Here is a 24430-nt window from a genome sequence, read left to right on the forward strand (position 1 = left end):
ATACAGAGGGAATAGACACTGTCAAGGGGCTGTAACATTGCTCCTAATTCCAATTATTTAATCACAAACCTCTTAATATTTTGTTTCTCCTATAGCCCCAGAGCAGCATCTATTTATTCCAGTGAGATGCAAGCACACACCCCCATAGCTCAGTAAGCACAAAGCAGATCTAAAGAAGTGAATTTAATATCTCATCATTTGGGGGAGGATTAGGACACTCATGACTTTTAAATATTTGGGGTTGCAAATACACCTGTTTCCTACTACTCTACAGAACATAAGGCTTGGAATTAGTGGGTTTAGTTCCAACATTCTCTGCTCTCTAGCAAACATCTGTGAAATCCACTAGCAAAAGTCAGGGTCACCTCCCTTTGTGGGAGATCTGCCAAGAAACTAAGAATTATTCTGTTCAAGTGGCAGGGATCAGAATTGGGGATACAAAGATCCAGCCAAGCCAAATGACATGTCAGAAACCAATATTGTTCTTCTTTTATACAAGTTTAAGAAGTTGAGGGCAAGCATTCCAGTTTGGAAGTGCAAGTATTAAGGTAAACTTCATTCAGTCCATCTCTGATGATCACATACACATTCATACTTTTTCCCCCCAGAGCCCATGTCTCATTCAGCACACAGCAGGACCATACTTGGGGAAGAACTGGGGTTGTGTAGTAAAGGGGGAGACTCTCCATAGGACTAATTTGCTGCAAAAGTCAAAAGCTATGCAGGGAAAGAGGCAGGTGACTACAGGAGGAGAAAGGATGGGCTTGTGGCTAAGATAGCTGAATGCCACCTGGGAGAACACTTTGCTAACCTTGTCTACAACAGTTTCTATGGGATCCTGGACACTCAACATCATCAGGTAACACCCTTGACATTTCTGGCTTTGATCTGCACAACAGGCTTCTGCCAGCATACCTAAGACAGTCCTGAATGGGAAGCACAGAGATTCCCAACACAACTGTGCCAGGAAATGTACAACATATATAAAAGGGCAGAGATACATTTATTAACATTACACACACTTGTAGAGAGGATGGTGGCCTTACTATATCAGTATAAAAAGTGTAGCTTTGCCAGTACAGGTGTATCCATGTGAGGGGCACTTTGCCCGTCTATATGTCACTATTCCTACTGACATTCCAAATACAGACATATCCTTAATTTCCCCATGTCTACTTCCCAGGTATGTCAAAAAATAATTACTATAAAAACACTACAGTGAGAGCACCATAACCCCAAAAAACAAACCTGTTAGCAAATTAATTCCCTGTTTAGGCAAGGTTTGTGTGACATGCAGTTAAATATATGAGGCTACCCACTGAACAAGAAGAAATAAAAGAAATACTAAATAGCTCCTCATTCAGTACCCATTGTCCATTTTGTACAATGGATGAGACAGTCCCAGGTTAAAAAGAAGTTGGGGAACACATAACTACATAAGAGATGCCATTCTGGATCAGATGCTACCATCTAGCCTGTATCCCACAAGGGTAAAGCATGAATGCCAAGAAGAGCTTGCTCAAAATGATCTCCCTACATCTTACACCATTCAGAGACCTAGGAAGTCCTAATCTTAAAATGTGGAAGTTGTAGCTCTATCATATTTAATACCCACTAACAGATGTGCCCTCTGTCAATCTGCCCAGTCCCATTTTGAACTTTCTTAAACGATCAGCCTCTTAACTATCAAAACATATACACAAGGGACAGAATTATGGTTGCCCAAATCATCTTAAACTGGCATTTCCTAACTTTCGAGCGCTTGACTCTCTCTAATGGTCTGTTAAAGGCCAGCCATTTTTACAATGTACTTTTCTATAGTTCCATCGTGTTCCTACCTTAGCTATGCTGTACCAGTCCTACAACCCAGAAGCTATTTTTATGATGTTGCATATTTGATAGAAGCTTAGCCATTGAGTTTCTTTTCAATATTCAGGTACCACCTGGCCCCACAATACTACTTTTAAAGTATCCATTTGTTGTAGCCTCTGACATCTTGATCACCAGTGACACTTCATCTTTATTACCAGAAAAGAGCAAGCAACTCCATAGCAGGTACCTCCAAAACATTCTCTACTGAAGAGTTTGACACAAAGAAAGCATTTGGCCTTCTCAGATGTGCCAGGGATGGTTAAGCTATCATGGCTTATGCAACTCTTGCTCTCCAGTGAGTCTGTCACAGTTAGCATAAAGACTGATAATGAGTTTATCATTTGGTAAACGACCCAAATTCATTTAATATAGGGGCTGCCAACCTTCTATTACATGGGATCCATTTTGGATCCCTACTAAGCTCAACTGGATGCAAAATTGATAACCTACAGAAGAATGCTCTGAAGCTCAGACTGCCATGCTTTGAGGCATCCTGTAGCCAATGCATGCTAATATAAAGCCCAAAACATACCAGAAAAGGTTAAAATTAAAGGTCAAGCCTCAGAAGTTAAGTAGTACCGAAAAGGAGGTTAACCACCCAATCTAAATTCTATCCTCTTGTTCATATGGTTTAATAATCTAACTGTATTATCTCACATTTTTTGCATCTGTACAGGTCATCCCCCTCAGGCACACACGCAGGTATGTGACGTGAAGTTAGATGTGAGCAAGTATGTACGACTACGCTGCCAAGTGTAGGTGCGTAAAATTAAAATAAGAAACTAATGCAGAAGTGAACATTTTAAGTGACCATACCTTAAAAACAAAAACATGACAAATTAATTGAAACCTAGGTACTTTTTGAGCAAAGAAATCAGTTTACATTAATTTAGAGATGCCAAAGCAAGTCTGATATATGAAAAATATAAACATGAACCTGAATGTGGGTTTTTTTGTTTGTTTTTTAAATAACTACCACAAGCATTTGTGGTGAAGGACAGTGCTGAGTGGGAAGGCCAGTGTGAAGCCTGAATTATTATACATTATTAATATTCAATTACGACAATTTTTGAAAGTATATTTACTGACAGCAAAAAAAAGTGCCATGCAAGCCTGATACAGCAATTTTTATTTTGAACACAAAATCCTCAAGGCTGTCTACAGAAACCCAAATCAACGGGCTGGATACCTGCTCCCATAATTAAACAAGGAATCTTGAAGAGTTAATACTCGATATCAAAGTCAAGTACAATATATGTATGTTATTCTGGGGAACTGGGAGCACTGAAGTCAAGACTTTTATATAAATATTCCTACCTTTTATTGTAAATTATTTTACTTTTAAAACTGTATTGCACATAAGTTCCTTAGACATTTCACTCGTGCTACAAATTACAGTTAGGGCAAACAAGAATTAGAAAGTGAGAATCCCTTTCCCCTCAGGAAAAATGGTGAGACAGCCATGAATATGGTAAAAATGTATATATTAGCAACATTTCCAAAAAATATGGAGACTTCTGGTTTTTGGGTGTTATTAAAAGCCAAAGAAAAGCACTCCTTTACTTCTAAAACTAAGGATTCTGTTCTCATCCATTTGCATGATTTTCCATCATCAATAACCATTACAAAACACACCTGGATGAAAGTAATTTAAAACATCACTAACAGCAAAAATCCACAAGTAACTTTGCATTTTACAAATTAGAACCAAGACATAAGAATACAAGAAGAGCATAAAAATATCAAGCAGTAACACAGCTGATTGGTAACACAGTATCCCATCTGACATTTGTCAAATCTCTATGGCAGCTAATCTGTCTCTTTCTTCACCCTTTTACATCAACACTGAAAGGATTTTATTTGTTACACAGAAAGGCTCACAAAGGCTTATATTTAACAGGTTTTTTTAAAACAAGTACTGTTTGCACTTGTATAGCACAAAAAGGACACACAAAAAAAACACCAAGGTTCTCAGTTTCCTTCAAATCCACTAGAATTTTTTTGTTCCTGCTGGAAAGCAACTTAGTATCACAAACTTCTTTTGAAGCACATTTGATGCATAAAATGGTTTCTTTTGGCAATTCACACTACAAGGTTCAAGTCAGTTTTATAAGGGTGACTAGAACATTGACAATGACCAGCTGGGCAGCCCCTGCCCCACTCTCTCCCTCACCATGGGAGCCTCAATCTGCCCCCCACACCTCACTCCCCTCCCACTCTCCCACAGACTTACTGGCCAGATGCTGCTCTCCAAGCTGCTCAGCTGCATTCCCAGCCACATGCATGCAGCAGCTGCACGCGTGCTTGCAGTGTTTTATCGGTGACGTTATCAGCCACATTGGCCAAAAAAGCCAATTGCTGATACCATCAATTTTCCTTCTGTTGGTGCCAATACGATATGGATCAGATACGATATGGATCAATATACTGGTGCACCTCTAGATTTAAGGACACCTTCAAGTCTAATCTGAAGAAATACAATATTAACATCGATACCACAAAGACTTTGGCACTGAATAGTCCCCAGTGGCACTATGAAGTATGACAAGACATTGACCGTTTCATTTCAAACTCGCCTCACTATGGAGGTGGATAAACAAGAGAAACTAAAGGAAAGAGGTGCAACCCAACATCACTAAGACGCACTCCTTCCTCCTGGAATTGTTTGCCATGGCTGCAGCTGAACATACAGAGCCTAGACTGGCCTCTCCAGCCATTTCTGGACTCACTGCTGACTTCCCTATCTACTGGAAGAAGACAGCCATCTTTGTATCAAGAGACTGAGTAAGCCAATGACAACTACAATTCTTTGACAACTGGCCTGCTCATGCCCTGAAGTCCTTAGGTATACAATGCATCCACACCAGTACTGGAAATAGACAGCTTTGACCAATGGGTAGAAATAGCAAAGTACTGCCCTGTATAGTTAATAAAAGGATTAAGTATATTTACGGTATCAATATGGAGTGCAAGACTGAGTGGGAGAAAGGACTGTTTTGCAACTTGGCTCTTCCAATCAGAAAGACTTATTTCCACCAGGACTTCAAGCAAGACCTCAACCACCTTCAGGAAACAGCTATTACTACCCATGCTCTAAATGCTTGATAGCTTCCAACCCATAAATCGTGGCTCTTCAAGAACTAAATGGATCAACTCCAAGGTCACAGCTGTAATTTTCAAAGCTTTTCCTGAGGCAGAACTACCTTTCATTCCAAGGGTAGGTCTTTCCTGTCTTAGTGGCATGCTGCTTCAGAACACAAAAAAAACCATGCACAGGAAGAAAGGGACATGTAAGATGAAATGTATAAAGTATCCAGTCTACAGTTATAAAATCCTCTAATTGTAATCCTTTCTGGTTTGCCACCCACTCTGCACACCAAACGTTTTCCTGGAAATGAGAGAGGCAGGCAGGACAATTTCACCTACCCTGCAAATCCTTGTTTCTGGGAGACACTGGGCACGGTTGGATTGGGAAACACTGCAGTATGAACCAGCTCTCTTGCCTGCTTCAGGGTTATCAAGAAACCCTAATACAACAGGAGCATGTAAACATGCCACAGCCCTTCCTAGGCTTTTTGGACACAAGGCACTCAGAACAGTTTTACATGGAGGCAGTGCCACCTGGTTGAAAAATCAATGAAGCATGTTGGTCACAACAGTAGCTCTCAGCTGGAGAAGGTGCCATATCCAAGAGAGCTGCGGAGGGGTGCTCTGACTCAGAAAAGTTGGAGAGCCAGTGGTTTAGGAGAATCAACTTCCCTTCTCACCAGGAAGAGGTGTTCCCACCTTTATACCATTGATTAAATCAGTCATTTTGCTCTTCAGCCAGTACCTGTTCTACATAATAAGAAAAAGTATATAAGAGGTCCTAGTTTGAAAATAACAAACAGCAATAAATTCATTTTTTAAAAAGATCCAAATTCCTATCTTTGGCCTGGTAGGTAATCTTCAATTACAATCATATATTTTGAGATTGCTGCTTCCTTCTTCCCCCCGCAACCCCAAAGGCTGAAATATGCAATAATATAATATTTATTGAAAACTAGCGTTGGACACATAAGAGCATTTAGATTTAGACCCCAGCCCTACAAAGTCCAGTATGCATTCCACAAAATACCAATGAAAACCCATGTCTCATTATGAGGATAAAATTCTTCCCACCTTCACCAAGCAAAGAGAGCCACTTCCCAGCAGTTTCTATCAAAATTTAAGTATTTGCAATACATATGGCCAAGAATATGACATTTTTCCCCAGTTATTTATGGTATGTCTACAAAGAGCATACAAAAAATTAATCCAAACACATGTTTAAAAGTGAATTAAACTGCATTAAATGTGTGCGAGTGAACATCTCAAACCAGAATTACATTGGCTTTAACTTAATTTAACTCAATTCCCTGCGGAAAGGACCAATCTATTTCTGAAGTTAACTCAGGTTCAACTTCCAAACATCCTTACATGCAGGCAAGGTAGTTATAGGGGATGCTGAAGTATGCGCCAAGCTATGAGATGTGCCTCATGCTAGCTCACTCACACCCTTGGCCATCATCTTTACCCAAAAACAAAGCTGACCCTGACCTTAAGATGATTCTATAGTATTTAGATTCTAGACAGAGTTTATAAAAGTTGTTAAAATCTTCCATGTCTAGAATCTAATTATTGTAGCCCCCCCCCCACATTCTGCCCCACACTGCTGCAGGAGGCTAAGCAGCAGCAGACGCACGTTAAATTTGGGGGGGAGGGGGAGCATGGAAATCTCGGCTTGGAATCGAGTAAATATGGTATTTCCTGTACACAGAATTGTGCATTTTACTCTGAACGCTAGGCAGGGATGGGGTAATCACCTTATCAAATTTGTCCCTTTCTCTGAGACACCCATCAGGAGTACTCAGAGAAAAAACTCTGCAGTCACCCCTGCCAGCTGGCTGATGGTTTTCAAATTGCCCTTGGAAATTCTCACCAAGCAAATGTACACTCACTAATACATTGTCTCCATTACAGTTCCTGTAGCCATCAACTTACTTTTATCTCCTCACCTTAAGTGTGCTACAAGCAGGACTTTAAAACTGCAGATAACTCTTGTCCTGAAGGAAGTGTCACTAAGCTTGAATAGCAAGAAAGCACTGCATTAACTGGAACAACCACCCCTTCTGTCCCTTCTCAAGCTATGTTCTATTATTAGAAAGATTCACATGACACCTACTTCCTGCTGTCCCCATGCTGACTTCAATGATCCATTATGGTTATCACAAGACAGGAACAACATTTATGGTTCCTGTGACACTTCTGGTGGGCACATAGTAGACAAATGCACACCATTTTTCCTGTGTTCATAAGCTATGCAACTGTTCTAGTGGTCTCCTTACAGGTTCTATAGTGGCAATAACAATGCTCCCCAGGAAATTCTGAAACGCTCACAAAAATTCCCAACTTCTTTTCCTCCTGAGCAAGTATTCTGAAAAGCTAAGAAATTAGTGCTTCATGAATTAAACTGGATTTTATTTAATCTCATTTAATTCACAATGGAAATGACTAATCCATTTCTGAAGTTAATTCAGGTTCAGCTTCCAAGTGTCCCCATGCAGACAAGATGGATGTGGAGAGGAATATGCCTCAGGCTCGCTCACTCACCAGAATCCATATAGTTCTGTGGACTCAGTGCCTCACTGCAGAAGAGCCAAGCAACAAATGATCTCACACAGTCAATAAATATCCCCGTAATGGTCCATTCACCTGGTGTAAATAAGCTCTAGTTTCAAGCCTGACAAAATCTGGTGCAACCTTTATGACTCATTTGGTGACATTATACAAGGATGAACACACAAGCGCCTGCAACATGTTCCCCAGCCTAATGAAGGGGCACTTAAAAAACCTTCAAATGAATGGTCACAGAAGCAGATGTATGGGTCTATAAAAAGGCATCAAGGAGGATACTCTAATGCTCAAATGGAAGCAAAGCTAGAGAAAAAAAAAAAACAACTGGGAAGGAGGAAGGAATCTATCTTTCCCTGTGGCATCCAAGTAGGTCCTGAGTCAAAAACCAAAATTAGAGCCAGCTACTTTTTCCAGTTACATTTCAGTGATTCAGGCTGGGTGTTCGTGTTTTGATGGGTTGCCTTAATATTAACATTTTAACAATCATGGGTGGATTCCGACGCAAATGGGTGAAATGCACACCCCCTGCCAGGGCTATGACAATTTGACTGCATGCAAATAAAGAAAGAACCACAGAAGATGGATTTTTTAGATTAGTTATTTGCACTACAGCAGACTCTAAGACCTCCAATCCTACACCACTGCCTTACCATACAAGGTACATTGAAAAAAGGGAAAATATAATGCCTATCTGTAAGAAAGGGAAGGGAGGAGGATCCAGGGAACTACTGACTAGTCAGCCTTACTTCAGTCCCTGAAAAAAAAAAAAAAAAAATGCAGAGCAGGTCCTCAAGGAATCCATTCCTAAGCATTTGGAGGACAAGGTGCTTATGAACAGTCAGCATGGATTCACCAAAGGTAAGTCACGCCTGACCAACCTGATTGTCTTCTATGATGAGACGACTGGCTCTGGATGCAGAAACAGCAGTGGACGTGATAAACCTCAGCTTTAACAAGGCTTTTGATACAGTCTCCCATAACATTTGCACAAGCAAGCTAACGAAGTATGAGTTGGATGAATGGACTTGAAGGTGGATAGAAAAAAAATGGCTGGATCATTGGGTTCAAATGGCTCATTGTTTAGTTGGCAGCCGGTATCAAATGGAGTGTCCCAGGATCGGCCCTGGGGTTGGTTTTATTCAATATCTTCAACAACCACCTGAAACATAGGAAGGAATGCACCCTCAGCAAGTTTGCTGGTGACACCAAGCTAAGGAGAGTAGTAGATACACTGAAGGGTAAGGCTACGATTCAGAGAGACTTGGACAAATTGGAGGGTAGGACCAAAAGAAATCTCATGAGGTTCGGTAAGGCAAACGCAAAGTCCTGCACTAAGGACAGAACAATCTCATGCATGGGTACAGGATGGGTACTGACTACCTAAGCAGGGGCTCTGCAGAAAAAGAAGAGAGGGTTACAGAGGACAGTAAGCTTAAGAGCCAGTGTGCCTTTTTAGCAAAGAAGGCTAATGACATACTGGGACTGCACAGGTAGGTGTGTTGCCAGCAAATCAAAGGAAGTGATTCTTCTTCTCTATTTGGTACTGATAAGGCCACATCTGGAGTGGCCAGTTATGGACCCCTACTAAAGAAAGGATGTGGACAAATGTGGAGAGAGTCCAGCAGAGATCAATGAAAATGGTTAAGGGGCTGGGGTACTTGACTTAGGAGGAGAGGCTAAGGGAACGAGGCTTTTTGTTTGGAGAAGAGAAGAAAGCAGGGGTGGGGGGGCGGTGTTAATAGTAGCTTCAGGTACCTAAGGGTGGCTCCAAAGAGCATGGAGCTAGACAGTTCTCTGTGATGGAAGATGACCAAACAAGAAGCAACAGTCTCAAGATGCACCAAGAGAAATTTAGGTCAGATATCAGGAAAAACACTCCCTCTCACCAGGGGGGTAGTAAAACACTGGAGTTGGTTACCCAAAGAGGTTGTGGAGCAACAGTGCAGCAGCCTGGAAGGCTGGTGGAAATTGATTTTTATTGCCTGTCTCATTTCATCATCATTAAAAAAAAGTTTCACATAGCTATTTCTGTGTAACATTTTAACAATATAACTATGAAGACTGAGATCAAACAGGAACAAAAATTATTAGTAGCCAGATTTAGCAGCAAAATGTTTTACAAAACCCAAACTGATTTTGGGGTAGGAAATCCTCTTTCCAGCAGGACAGTATGCCTTCATATTTGGCAATCTATTGCAGTTATATTCCCCAAAGGGTAGGTTGTGGGGAAATCAAACCAGTCAAATAAGAATAATGAACTCACACATTGCAACCTTAGCAAAAACCAAACTAGCTTAAATTAGGAAAGTGTTAGAGCATTCAAAACCAGGCAACTCATGCTGTGGGGACTTTCTAAAAGGGAGAATTATCATGCTAACAAATGATTATTGCAATGATTCCTCCTCTAAAAACAGACTGAAGCAGTCATCCATAGAGATGCCAACTCTTCAGATCCATAAGGTAAAAGCATACCCCATGGTCAGAGGGTTAGACATAGCTCACTGCTGAGGTCAGCTGGACCACTTTTGCTCTGGCTGGAACAACAAACTTACAACATCAGGCTAGTATCATCTTTACTATCACTGGATCAGCAGGCTTCAAGAGTCAAATTAAAATTACTGTTTCAGTAATCTCAGTATGTCAGGCAGATGCACAAGAACCCCATAAACCGATCAAGTGTGATGTGGAGGTCACTACTATCAGAATGCCTGTATGTGAAGGTACAGGGTACAGTCATCATTATTTGGGTGTCTTAGATATATACTTTGTCCATTTACATATCTGCATTTCTTTTAAAAGTTTAACCTTAATTCTAACCTTCTAGATTTTGAAGCAACAAACATTCCAGTACACTGTACAAGAGGGAACCAAGTCTAGTATGGACCATGAACACCTAATCTACATATTTTAAAAGAATCTAGAATTATAGAATAAATAGGGCTGGAAGGGACCTCCAGATGTCATCTAGTCCAGGAGTAGGCGATCCCTGGCACCCATGCCTGAACTTGGCCTGTGAAGGCATTTTGCTTGGCACGTGTGCCTCAGGGTGGACAGTGGGGGGGGGTTAGGTTCCCTCTAAGCTGTGCGCATGCGCAGCTGCACATAATAAAAAACATTGCTGTGCAGTAACTTTTTAATGCTGCGCACCAGGGCCGGCGCGGAACACTTACTGCTTGGCTGTGCAGGGCCTGCTCTGCTTCTCTCTGCTCCTCTCTGGCATTCCCATGGGGAGGGAGAGCCCAGCCCCCGGCTGGAGGAGCTCATGAGGGGCTGGGCCCCTGATCAGTGGGAAATCATTGCCCCCCACCCCTTCCTCCTCCGTGCCTTTACTGCAGAGCAGACAGCAGCTCCACAGCAAGGCAAGGCAGGGGCGGGAACCAAGCTGTGTACTGCATGGGCTCCACTGGCTCCAGGGAACTGCTCCGCTCCCCAGCCCCTTCAGGCAAGCTTCACCCTAATCTTAGCTTTCATCCCTATGCCACAAACCCCACAGCTTCTGCGCCAAAGCCCAGCAGCCCCACAGGTCTTTCGTATTCTACCTGCTCCCTGCCTCTGCACCTTACTGCAGCCTTTGAAAGCAACGCCATGTGCCTCGCTACCTGATCCGCCCAGCGGGGGGACGCGCATGGCACCACGCCACAGTGAGGCACAGAGGTGGGAAGCAGGCAGAGCACAGACTGCACGTGGGTTCAAGAGACTTGACAGAGAGGTACACACACTTCATGTAACAAAAAGGTACTGGAGACAAAGTCAGCTCTTTGGTAACTGAAAACAGAGAACTCAAATGCTTGCCCATTTTTAAGTATTAATTAAGTCTTAATCCTGGCCACATCGACATGATTACAAGGTAGCACGTGGGTATTACAGCTAGTTTCTTCTATTATTTACAACAATGCAAATTAAAAGCAGAATTGGGCCTTTAAAGAAAAACATCTAACAAGATAATAAATAGACTGAGACAATATTAAAGAATGCATCTGGTACACAGTGTAATATTAAATATTAACAGGGGATGCAGGACCAATTCAGGAATGGACCAAAGAAGCGTGCTCACGGACTGAAGTGGGGTGCTCACAGATCGCTACACTTCAGAGGAACCATTGGTTGCGAGGGGCCCAGTCCTTGTTCTAGCAATGCAGCCCCAGACCCTTTCCCACTGTCCACTTTGAGGCACTGTGCACCTGCCACTGGCAACAAGCCAGGCTGGAGCTCCACAGCCCCTGGTGCAGCTGCTTGCAGCCTCCCTGCCACATGCTGTGAGCAGCCCAGGGTTTATGACAGGCAGCAGAGCCAAGCCCAGAGCCCAGGCTGGCTGTGGCAGGCAGCCAAGAGACTGCAAGTGGCTGTACCGGGGTCTGCAGAGTTCCAGCCCTGCTCATTGCTGGGAAGGAGTTGGGGCTGCACTGCCACAACAAGGATCAGGCTCTCTCACCGTCTGCCCCAACACACCAATACCTTACAAGTCAAGGTTACAAGCGTTTTTGGTACTCTGCCCAAAAATGTTGCCGGCCCCTAATCTAGTCCAACACCTTTGCCTGAGTCTATATCATCCCTTTGGCCTGTCAGGCCATGCTATTTGGCCTGCGGGGCCCCTAAAAATTTATAAAATTAATATTTATCTGACCTGGGCTGCCCATCATGCAGCCCTCAATAGCTTGCCAGAACTCAATAAACTGCCCTCTGCCCAAAATACTCCCCCACTCCTGGTCTAACCTCTTAGCAAAACTACACACTCAACCCTGACAACCAGAAGACATAACACCTGCCAAAGGTAGAGAAGGGGAATCAAGGTGAGCAAAGTTTGGCTGCTACATGGGTAGTTAAAATATGATTGAGAGATCCAAGGAAAAGGGCCACACCCCAACTACAGAGCAAGGCAAAAACCCTCACAGTCCAAACTAATCCCACCACAGAGTAAAATTCCTTCCCGACACCAAAGGTGGCAATTGGTCTGACCCTGACCAAAGGAGCAAGAACCTCTAGTTGGAACCTCTGGGTTTAAGTCCTAACAGAAATAGTGGCACACTTCAACCCAAATTCCCAACCTTGGCTGCTGCCAAAACCCAAAGCTTCAAGGCAAAACCTTCCCCTCCCCCATCCTCAACCATTTGTAGCAGCTGGCGGCGGGGTGGGGAGAGGAAGTCCAGCATCTGGGAGCAGGATGGGCAGGTGCGGCTGAAGCCAGGATTGGGATCACAGGACCATGACAGCATGGGGCTGGGGCCTGGGGCAGAGCTGCAATTTGCTCCCTGCACATCCCAGCCCACAAAACCAACACCTATTGTAGAGACATGCAAGCAGTGGATCATGGCTCTGCTTCAGACCACATGCCCACACTATCGTGGCCCTACAATCCCATCCCCAATCCCAGCCCCACCCATACCTGGATGGCACTCCCTCCCTCCCCCCACCCATCTGTCCAGCCACACTTCCTGCCAGCACAAGTCCCTGCCCACTTTCCATGGAGACCCCGCATGCCCACCCCATGGATGCAGCCCACCCCAGTGCTGGATGCAAGCCAGATGAGTCAGGCGGGGCCACTTGGACCAGGCGGGGCAAAGGGACCTGCTGCGGGCTGGACAAAATTCCTTGGTGGGCTGGATCTGGCCTGCAAGCTGTATTTTGCCCATTTCCCAAGAACATCCCTGACCGATACTTAGCCAACTTCTTCTTGAGCACCTCCAGTGACAAGAGATTTCACAAGTTCAATGGGCAGCCTATTCCACTGCCTCACAGCTCTAACAATAAGTATTTTTACTTGATATTCAATTTAAACCAAACTGGCTGCAACTTCTAGCCACGGGTCTGTCCTACTGTGCAACAAAAGAGAAAAAGGGGTTTTCCTCCTTCTTCAGATATCTGAAGGCTGCTATCATATCCCCTCTTAAGTGCCTTTTCTATAAGCTGAATATGCCTAGTTCCTTCAACCTCTACTGGGGTCTGATGTGCCTTCCAAACCCTTTAATCACCTCGCTCTGGACACTCTTCAACTTCTGCACTTCTAAATCCCTGGTCTGAAAAGAGCCCTAGAACAGAAGCCAAAAATCTAAGGCCTGTGGGCTGGATCCAGTCAACAGTCATGGCTTCGAAGGCATTCAGCAGCAAGGGGTTTTGCTGCTCCGAATTGCAACTTCTCACCCAGAGTGCCAGCAAAGGGGAAGCTCTGCCTGTACCAAGAGCTGGGTGGCAGAGGAAGCAGAAGAGCTGACCAGGTCATCCTGGTCCCCTGCTTGAAAAACACTGCTGACTCCTGCCTTAGAGATTCATATGAGAAAGAAAGAGCCAAAGTGTACCTATGCCCCAGTTCCCAAACTGAAAGAAATGAATGCGACACATCCACTGACTACAATGATGATTCTCATTCAGTGCTCCAATAGAAGGGAAAAAAGTCCAAAGGTTGTCATCTGACAAGGGAAGAGATAACACCTTTCTGTGCCAGATATTTCCCCATCGGTGCAGATTTCCACATGGCAGAGACACAGCCTCACCAGCAGATTAAATCAGGGCCAACTACAGACAAATACTATGGCCTTTTCTAAGTAATGATACCTTCCGGTCCAACTTACCAAACAAAGAAAAATTCAAATCTCAGCCTCCTTAGTATAAGCTCCACCCCCCCTTCCAACATGCCAAATTGCTAACCCGACAACTCACGCTGCATTTTACCAGAGCTTCCATTGCATCACCCTTTGATACCTAGCCCTTTTGGCAGAGACTGTTTCAAAATAACTTGCAACACTGTCAGCATACTAAGTGCGGCAGGTAGATGTTGAGACACAGAAACAAGAGACAACCCCTCTTATGTCACATGTAGCCCATTTTCTGCTACACCAGTACCAAGACTATTCCCTTTCATGCATATCCTATTACATTATCTAGGTTAAAGCTTGCCAGGAAGGGAAGCACAGATGGATCTGGCCCTGTCAGCAATACTTTCCTCAAGTCATTGTCAATAGGGCCGCACAGATATTCAAGGTTTGGAGCTCAGAGTTTGCTGACCCTTCTCTTTCTTGCTTCAGAAGGAGGCATCTAGTTGCAACCCAAGCCAAAAGCACTGGGTCAGAGAAGCTAGTCAAAGTAATGGACAGACAAGACTCTCCAAGTAGTGCTGTGGGAAACACCATTATTTTGACAAACGCCTGCAGCATTCTGGCTAAGCCAAACAGCACAAACTTCAGATTTGGTCTGTGTGCAACAAATACACCCCATGCTTGAGGTAAGAATCTGGAACTGGCTACACAACCCTTGCTGGCTCTTTCAAGCATAAAGAAATATACTGAACAGATGCCAAGGCATCTCTGATCTTCAGGGTCTGATCCAGTAGCTCTGATCCATAACAAGAACTCCAATCCTTCAGGCAAGGACAAGAAAATAGTAAAACAATGTTTTTGAAAAGTTTTTGAGACAGATGCCTATACGTCCTTGCTATGCTGTTTTAGGGTTCCTTGATCTGTAGGAGGCAAGTATTTTCAATCGTCTTTCTAAGCTTGTGATTTGAGCACAGAATATCACATTACACCAGCTGGGATGCACTAGTGGAGTTTGGGACACTAAAGTAAAAGGCATGTACCCTTTCTTAGAAATTGCCACTGCCATCACAATCTTTCCTATAGAGTCAACATCTTAAGGGCAGTGGGTCAAGTAGCTCCAAAGGCTCAGCAAGTCCCTAAAGGCGAAGAGAAGAAGGATGCCGCTGCTGCTTCCAGGTGAAGTCACATCCTGTTCTGCAGTCTTACATTCCACAGCTGCCTCCACCTCAGCCAGGAGGTCCCTGTGGTTAAACCAACTGCTGAGATTAGACCATTTCATCTGCCTTTATATGAATGCTCATTTCCAGAGAAGTGAAACATTCCTCTCTCACATGGAAATTAAGCTACTGAAAACAGCACTTGTCTGTTCAACAGGAGCAAAAATCATTCAGGGGAAAAAAAGTCACAGGTTCAATTTAGTAGATGCAGCCTCTATTAAAACTTCCCGGATTCGTTAAGGACGCTATGGGCCTGGGGCACTGGTCCTGTAGAAGCCATACCCAAGCTCTGGGCCCCTGTAAGGAAAAGCAAACCTCACTATGGATAACTTATCTGGCTTCCACTGGCTCCCTCACAACAGGGCTATGGAGATGTGAGAATGGGTGTCTAAGAGCTGCTTGTGTAACACATCACTGAAATCCAAAAAGGGGCCTCCTAGGCCTTGTGTAGAGCTGAGGCAAAGAAAAGCAGGTTGCTTTGATAAATTCTACTGATCACATCATACAGTCCTGTTCACACTGCTGGAAATAAGCCAACTCCAAAACTACAACCACAGCAAGACGACCCTAGAGGGCTGATCACTGAAACACCCTATTGTGCATCAGTCTGCAGGCACGGGAAACGCAATCAAATGTCAATGTCAAGCTTGGCAAGGAGAAATGAGGAGAGAAAAATCTATTAGCTTGTCTGGTTCATCCTATTTTGCACTGGCCATTCCAACAGACTGCAGCAGCAGAAACTGGCACACAGCTCCTAGGAACCCAGCTGACTTGAATCATAATTCCATCTACCATCCATGCTAAGCAGAGGCAGGCACGACCCATTATAGTTTCATAGTTTGTAGGGTCGGAAGGGACCTGAGCAGATCGAGTCCAACCCCCTGCCATGACAGGAAAGAGTATTGGGGTCAAACGACCCCAGCAACGTGTTCATCTAGCTCCATCTTAAAGACCCAAGGGTAGGAGCCAGAATTATGAGCATTCCAGTCACACCTATTGAAAGCCTCACTCTGCTTTAGGGCCAGTTGATTGACTATCCTCCTGAAAGGATCAGAGTAAGCACAGAACAGCCATGGACCATAAAAAGGGAAGAATGTCTCTCAGGGCAGCAGCTGCACATAAATTCAGAAGTTTACCCAGTATCTTTCTAAATGTTTAAAACAATGATTATCAACCAGCATGCTGTAAGATCCTTTGAAAGGTGACTGAGGTGCAAGGAGATAAGCAATGTGTAAGGAAATAAGCAGTAAGTACATGATGAGGTTTGTCCCTGCCTAGCAGATCAACCACACCTACTGCTCAGCCCCTCTGCAAGGAAGTAAGCTGGAAATATAGAAATTAGTTTCTGAAAATTGGATGCCACTCAATTCTCAAAAGTTATGGGGAGTGCCTTAAGTGCAAACAGAGGTGCCTCAAGTTCAAAAAGGTTGATGACCACTGGCCTAAATGTTTCAGAATACGGGTGTCAATCTTACCCCAAGCTCTGGGCTGGATCCAGACCACAGGACTACTCCTGGATCTGAACCATGGGGTGAGCAGCTGAAACTGTGATAGTTCAGCAGGGTGGCAGGTGAAGCAACTGTAGAGTGACTGGATCTGTGGTAGCACAGCCCTTGCTCCTGATGACCATGTCCAACACCACCCAGTAGCCACAAATGCTGCAGTAGACCCAACCCCTACATGACTTCACTCCCAACCTCCAGTAGCTCAGCAGTAGCCAGCCAGACTGGATGGAAGAGCTCCAGCCCATGGGCCAGATTTTTGACATTGCTGATTTAGAAGTCTGGTCTGATTAAAAGGTTAGCAAGACTCATTCCTCCATGCCTAATCTCTTTGGAGAATGAGACTTAGAGCTTTCGAGAATTTTACCCAACATCCTTGTATACAATTTCCACCCTCACTTGCAGTGATCTAAGACTATATAATTAAGCTAGCATAACTATACATTCAGACTATTTTGAAAAAGATCCTTTCCTACTTAAACAACCGTGTGTGTTCTAGATGGGATTTGAAGCAGAGTATGTTTTTTAAGAAACATCTGACCCCAGAGAACAGCAGGCGATTTTACTACCAGGTTGCTTTATTAGCCTATAACCTTCAGAAATTCATACTGAAATTTTATGGCATGCAGAAGGGCAACTTTATGGAGACAGCCACTGCTACTTAGTTAATGGAAAACAAAGAAGAGCAGGATAGCAAATAGCCCACTGTCCATGCTAAAAGGACTACAGCAGGTGCATCATCATACTTCCACTTAAGGCTGAAACCACTTCAAATGGACACCAACCTTTTTACCACAGCTGTAAGAACATGCAGTAAAACCAAATCAAGAGTGTTGAGGTACTTGGGTTGTTAGTTCCCGGAAGTGAACCTTCAAGGATTGAAGCTTTTAAAGGTCCTCATCTGTGAAACCTGATTGTCCTGGAGACCTGCCAGTACTGCCTGATACTCTTCAAAGCACCACAAGAGACTTGTGTTAATTTAAAATTTAAAATTGCTGTTGTAATGCAAGTATCAGTAACCCATCATTGCAAGTCACATCTGGCAAGTCGTCTATCAATTTGGATGTGCAGGATCTACATTCTAGAACACAAGTTTGTTCATTTTTTTCCCATTTGAGGCCCACCCTGATGGCCAGAAGCTTAATGCCTAATCAATTTCCCTAAACAGCGTCACTTAAGAAAGACATGGCCTGCATATTATAGATTTGAGCACGAAAGGTTTCTTGCCTCATATGGTCTCTCTATTGGTAGTAAACTGGAAGATCATTTTAGTAACTGGTTTTTTTCATGCCTGCACGATGCACACAAAATGACAGGAATGAGCATTCTTAGTCTGAATGCTGATCTTTTGGCAAGTATACCAATTAGCATTTCATTGCATTTTAGACTTAGAGAGCAATACATCCGACCTGTTCCATGAACTTAAATCCACTGAAAAATAAGCAAACAGAACTACAGCTTAGGCGAATTAATATTACTGAGATAGAGAGAAATCAGGCCATCTCTCAAGGGCCTACACACAAAAGGTAAGGATGAAAACACTTGAGATGAATATAAGTTAAATGCATCTGTGCACATCCAAAATTTGTTGAACAGAGGCTGTTATTCCAGCATGTTGGAGGCATACAGACATGTCTAATCACCCTGCGGGACTTGGTAAACCCTGCAAAACAGCCAGCATTGCCAGACTAAGTATTTACTTCAAACGAGCAGCAACAAAAAAGCATGAGTATCTGCAAGTCTTCAAGCCCTGCTGAAGACAGCAGGACAGGAATGACTCCACTAAACCTGAAGTGTTCAAACTCTACCCAATAAAGAACAGCTAAGGCAGCACCTAATTTGAACAAAGTGAAGTGACTGCAGCTATAACCCTTACCTTGGAGGCAAGGCCCAAACACAGAAGATACTGGCATCTGGTGCTCTAGTTTGATAATAGCACCCAGCAGCACCGCATGCTAGAATTTAGCCCCCATGACCTCCCCCATTATCAAGATGAGAAAAGTGGAGAGAAATTACAACCAGCATTTGAGAATGCAGTGGGAAACATTTGTTCCCAAACTCTCCTTTGTTCACCCTACAACCAACAATGTCATTATATTACTTCATTATTTCCCTACAAGGCCAATCAACACTGACATTTAATGCTACTCTGAAGAAAAATCTTTACAATCCTACAGAAGTCAATACATATTTTGCTTCCAGTTCTCACCCTGAAGCTTTCTATACATCATCTTAGTTGTTAAGTGAAACCCGTCATTTCCCAGTGCCCTCAATATATGGCCTGCCATGTACTTACACAATGTAAGACCGCTTCAGCAAGAGTTCTCAAATGGACAGAAGGAGAAAGGGCTTTCCTGCTTCCTGAACTAATCTGACAAATTAGCCTGAGAAACATGCTGCTCCCAGCAATTCCAACCACAATCCCCAATGTTCATGTTAGCATTAGTAATCTGGAAAACTGCACTTCTCAACTTCCTGCGCTACATGGATCTACTAATGGAAAACACACACCATTCACTAACCCTCTCAGTTGGCTTCTTCCTAAATGTACCTTTTCTTTCTACACTTGAGAAGGATAGATTTGGGGCCTTCTTCCCAACACCATCTACCTCAGTAGCAGCACTACTGTTTTGTACTGAAAAGCTCAGATTTGGGGAACTGAGTAAGAACCAGAGCATGCATACATGGAACCAACAGGCTAGATGGGTTACTCTACAAGGTAAACAACTAAAGATTGCCTGTGCTACACATTTCAGAAAATTCTTCCACACCCTGTCCTACTACTGAGGTATCTCCACTACTAACAAGAAAAGGAGCATTAATAAAGACATGGCAACTCTTTTCTATAACAGCTCTCTCTAATCCTGGAAATAATACATCTACATAAGCACTGGTAAAAATATCTTCCATTGTCACTCAAGTCCTGAATATATTTGTTTCCATAGGTTATCAACACAGTGGAGCTACACAGTACCATCAGAAAATGGTGAGATTTCCCAAAAATGTCCTATGTAGTCATGGCACAAGACTCCAGCTTGGACCCTTGCACCTGAGCCAGCAATGCAGGGAAGATAAGAGTGCCATCAGTGGAGCAAAGGGGAGACTACAGCAATGGTTCTCGACCTATGTGCCATACAGGGCCATGCTTCCAGCTCTCAGGGCATGTCTACACGTGCCTATTTAAGGCACATTAGACATTTTTAAGATGCATTAAGGGCACAAGTCTACATGTGCACACCCTTAACACGCCTTAAAATGGTGATTTTAGGTTATTCATGCCTAAATTTGATACCTGCAAAAACAGACATCAAATTTAAAGCACAAATAGCTAAAGTGCCTTAACGTACACGCAGACACATTAAGGCACATTCATGTCAACCGACTTGGGACTAATTTTAGACCTAAGCTGGTCCACATGCCGGGTTAATGTGCCTTACCACATGCATGTGTAGACACGCACCTAAATAGCCTTAATGTACATTAGGCAAATGCGCATAAAAGCATATGCAGACACCCTCAAATGTGTTATGTGGGCTGCAACCATGCAACTTACTTCCTGTGCATCCATTTAAAAATGTTTTGTCTCCATTATGAGAGTAATGCAATACAAATCAATATCCTGTGATACCTCATTTCTACACTGTCAAATGTCTTTGTGGGTTTTTTTGTTTGTTTTTTTAAACAGGATGTTATATGGGCCACAGCAGTGTGCCGACTGGGCTGCATGCAGCCCATAGGCCAGGGGCGGGCAAAATGTGGCCCGCAGGCTGGATGTGGCCTGCCAGGCCATTTTATCCAGCCCGTGGGGCTCCTAAATATTAATTTTCTAAATTTTTTATCTGCCCCCAGCTGCCTGTCATGCAGCCCTCGATGGCTTCCCAGAACTTAGTAAGTGGCCCTCTACCCAAAATAATTGCCTGTCCCTGCCACAGGCTGGGAACCACTGATCTAGTGTATACTGTGTTCTCCAGTGGTCTCAAAAGCAAAAGCTGATGACTCCTAGGAGACTACCACCTCCTCCTTTAGCTAGGATGCCCAAACTATAGTTTATGTTTCAGTAGGGACAGATGCAACTAAGGAACCAATGACCAGCACGGGGGCAGAAAAGGATCTTGGAGTCATCACTGACTCCAAGATGAACATGGGCCGGCAGTGTGGGGAGGCAGTCAGGAAGGCCAACCGTACCTTGTCATGCATCCACAGATGCATCTCGAGCAGGTCCAGGGAGGTGATCCTCCCCCTCTATGCGGCACTGGTCAGGCCACAGTTGGACTACTGTGTCCAGTTCTGGGCGCCACACTTCAAGAGGGATGTGGACAGCATGGAGAGGGTCCAGAGGAGGGCCACTCGCATGATCAGGGGACTTCAGGGCAGGCCCTATGAGGAGAGCCTACAAGACCTGAACCTGTTCAGCCTCCACAAAAGAAGGCTGAGGGGGGATCTAGTGGCCTGTTACAAACTAGTCAGGGGGGATCAGCAGGCATTGGGGGAGTCACTGTTCCCCCGAGCACTGCCAGGAGTGACCAGGAATAACGGTCACAAGCTGGCAGAGGGCAGGTTTAGGCTATATATCAGGAAGCGCTACTTCACTGTCAGGGCGGCTAGGATTTGGAACCAACTTCCAAGAGAAGTGGTGCTGGCTCCTACCCTGGGGGTTTTTAAGAGGAGGTTGGATGAACACCTTGCTGGGGTCGTTTGACTGCAGTATTATTTCCTGCCACAGCAGGGGGTCGGACTAGATGATCTACTCAGGTCTCTTCCGACCCTAGAAACTACGACCAGAGCATCACCATTGCAGCAACATACTTAGGGTTCCACAATCTTCCACCTCATATTTTTTTCAAATTAAAAGCTGTAGCATTTCAAGAGAAGCTGCCCAATTTGAGACCTTAGCTTTTAGAGCGGGTGATGGAATTTGGGTTTCAGTTTAATATAGAAAGTTGAAAGCCCTTGGGGTTTGCCGTGCATCTTATTCAGTTGAGAACATGTTAAGCAAGCTGAATGAAAGACTTGCCATGTAAACAACTTGCTCATTTAGAAAACTTTTCAAACACATGTACCATTACTTCCCTCTAGTTCAGATACATTGTTAGGCCTTCAGAAATAAGATGAAGGCAGTGCTGATGCACATCTGGCCTAACCAATTAGGCAGAAGCCAATAAAAAGAACAAGGATTACAAGATCCTGTTCACATGTCTCATCAGAATCCAAATGAATAAGGAAAGTAAAAAGGTAATACAAACATTGTGTTCATTTTCTCCAAGTTCCTTAAAGGAAACTGAAGAGTCAGAAGGCATAACCTGGGACCATCACTGCGCTGAATAACTTATTGTAAAAGTATTGCACATGTTCGAGAGCATTGCACAAACACTCATTCTGCTGAATGTGCTTACTGCATGAATTTATAAGGAAACATTAAGAGGTCAGGTAATTATTACCACTGATAATATCTGAAGGTTTGACATGCAGAAATTAGTGCACTAGGGCAATTCTGACTTAGGCCTTATGCAAATCCACTGAAATCATGGGATTGCACAATTTAACTTAGCAGAGATTTTAGTCTGATGTGCTAATTTAAGTCCCACACATACAATGTTAGCAAACAGCAATAGTTGACTGGCTTCTCACTTGAAAATGTAAATGAAGAGGGAACTGAACAGCATCCTCTCAAGCCAAATTACATCTTCCATTCAGGCATTCTCTATACCAGTTATTACATGTGCAAAGTTCAGGAATGTCACTCTCTGGAAGATGCAAGAATAATGCAAAAGTTTCCATGCCTGTTTTGTCACTTTGCCTGTTTCAAAGCACTTTTGAACTATTGTAAGTGCCTGAAATGTACACATCTATATCCTCCCATTCCCCTCTCCTCTGCATGCTCTCCTGTCTCTGCTTACTTAGTACCTGAGGTTTGCTGATACCATTAGGTGATATAAGCACCATCTTTCAGGCTTTGAGGAGATGCCTGCATGAGCTCCCACAAAGCATCCCATGAGAACAACAGCATGCTAAAACAGGAAACTGGAAGTGCCGCCACACAGTGAAACTGGCCAGGCCAAAAAGGATGCCTAGTTTACAGAGCAGGAGCAAACTGGGAGAAAAAATGGTTCAGTTCCTGCGCTACCCACAGTTCCATTAGAGCCATCTGAGGTATTACTAACTTTATCAAGAGATGCCAAATTTGCAGATGAAAACTGTTTTTCCAAGTTGACTTTTTCAGGCACCATCTGTTTCTCATTGGTCTTAAGATATTTTTCTCTCTGAACTTTGCCAATACAACTGGCAGTATTTCTGTCCCTATGTAGTCTTGATATGCTCCTCCAATTCAGGAATTCTGGCTATAAGTATATGCCATATAACACCACATTTGTATGTATGCCACTTGATCACCAGGCACAGTAAATCATACTACACCTTGCACAACATACTGCAAGGCACCGATCCCAATTAGTCTGCTCTTAGGCTTCTACCTCTCTGTAGATATAAAGCAAGTAGGGGGGGAAAGATTAACTTTTGGGGCCTGTTAATTATTCATGGAAAGGTGCTATTAAGTCTCCCATCTACTAAAACCTCCAAAATAAGTATTTACATTTAGCAGTTTATGCCCCACCCCCTCCCATACACATCCACCAAAACCAAACTCCTGGTTAGGCTAACCTGCCCTGTGCTCATTACTTATTCCCTACTCACTGGGTTCACAGCAGGGGTGGGCAAAATACAGCTTGTGGGCCAGATCCGGCCTGCCAGGTGACTGGATCTGGCCCGCAGCTGCCCCCACAGCACTTTATATGGAGCCATACCCTGCCCTCTTGCACCAGAGCAGCCTGTGCTGGGTTCCCACTAGCATTTGCAGGCTTGGGCCCTGGCCAGCATGTAGCGTCTGCCAGGTGCTGCTTTGCGCCCCCCACTTTTGATCTTGCCCTTGTAGCACTGTACTGCATCAGGCAAGCAGTTTCAGCCAGGCAGCTCCCACCCGAATGCACAAGGCTCCAGCTTCAGCTCCCAGCTGCCTTCTGGTGGAAGGCAGTTGGACTCTGGAACCAGAGCTCTGTACACCAGTCAGAAGCAGCACAGCGCAGTGGGGCAGGAGCAAGAGCAGGAGCTGCTGCTGGAGGCAGGGTACACAGAGCACCCTTCAACTGGCTGTAGCACCCACACCAGGAACAACCCACCAGAAGTTGCTCCTGCTGCAGTGTCATGCCGCACCACACTGTTCTGGGTGGGTAAGCAGCTTCAGCAAGGTGTCTCCCTGCCCTAACATCAGGGCTCTAGCTTCAGCTTCCAGCTTCCTTCCAGCGAGCTGAAGCCAGAGCCTCACGTGCTGGGGAAGGAGCAGATTCCAGCAGGCTGTGCCCAGGGCAGCTGCAACCAGCCGAGTGCTGCTCTGCGCCCCGCACCTCCAGCAGCGGCTCCTCCTCTTGTTTCTGTGGTGTGCTATGGTGCGACAGGAGTGAGAGGACAGCTGCTGCTGGAGGTGGGGGTTGCAGAGCAACACCAGACTGGGCTGCAGGCACTGGCAGGAGTGTGGCACATGCTGCCCCAGTGCAAGCAGGTGGGGCTCAGCCTCAGGCAGAGCACTGTGGGGGCAGAGTAGACCACACCACCCAGGGCAGTTCCACTGCACGCACCCACCACACCCCACCTCCTCCAAAGC

The 24430-nt window shown here is 44.3% G+C and overlaps 1 protein-coding gene across 2 annotated transcripts in view; it reads right to left on the reverse strand.

Annotated features, from left to right (window-relative positions):
• GSK3B (glycogen synthase kinase 3 beta) overlaps window positions 1-24430 on the reverse strand; it is a 245572-nt gene that overhangs the window by 143608 nt on the left and 77534 nt on the right. The window lies entirely within an intron of this gene.

This window comes from Crocodylus siamensis, chromosome 1 (genome assembly GCF_052110815.1).
Source record: "Crocodylus siamensis isolate JL-2025a chromosome 1, ASM5211081v1, whole genome shotgun sequence".
Lineage (NCBI taxonomy): Eukaryota > Metazoa > Chordata > Crocodylia > Crocodylidae > Crocodylus > Crocodylus siamensis.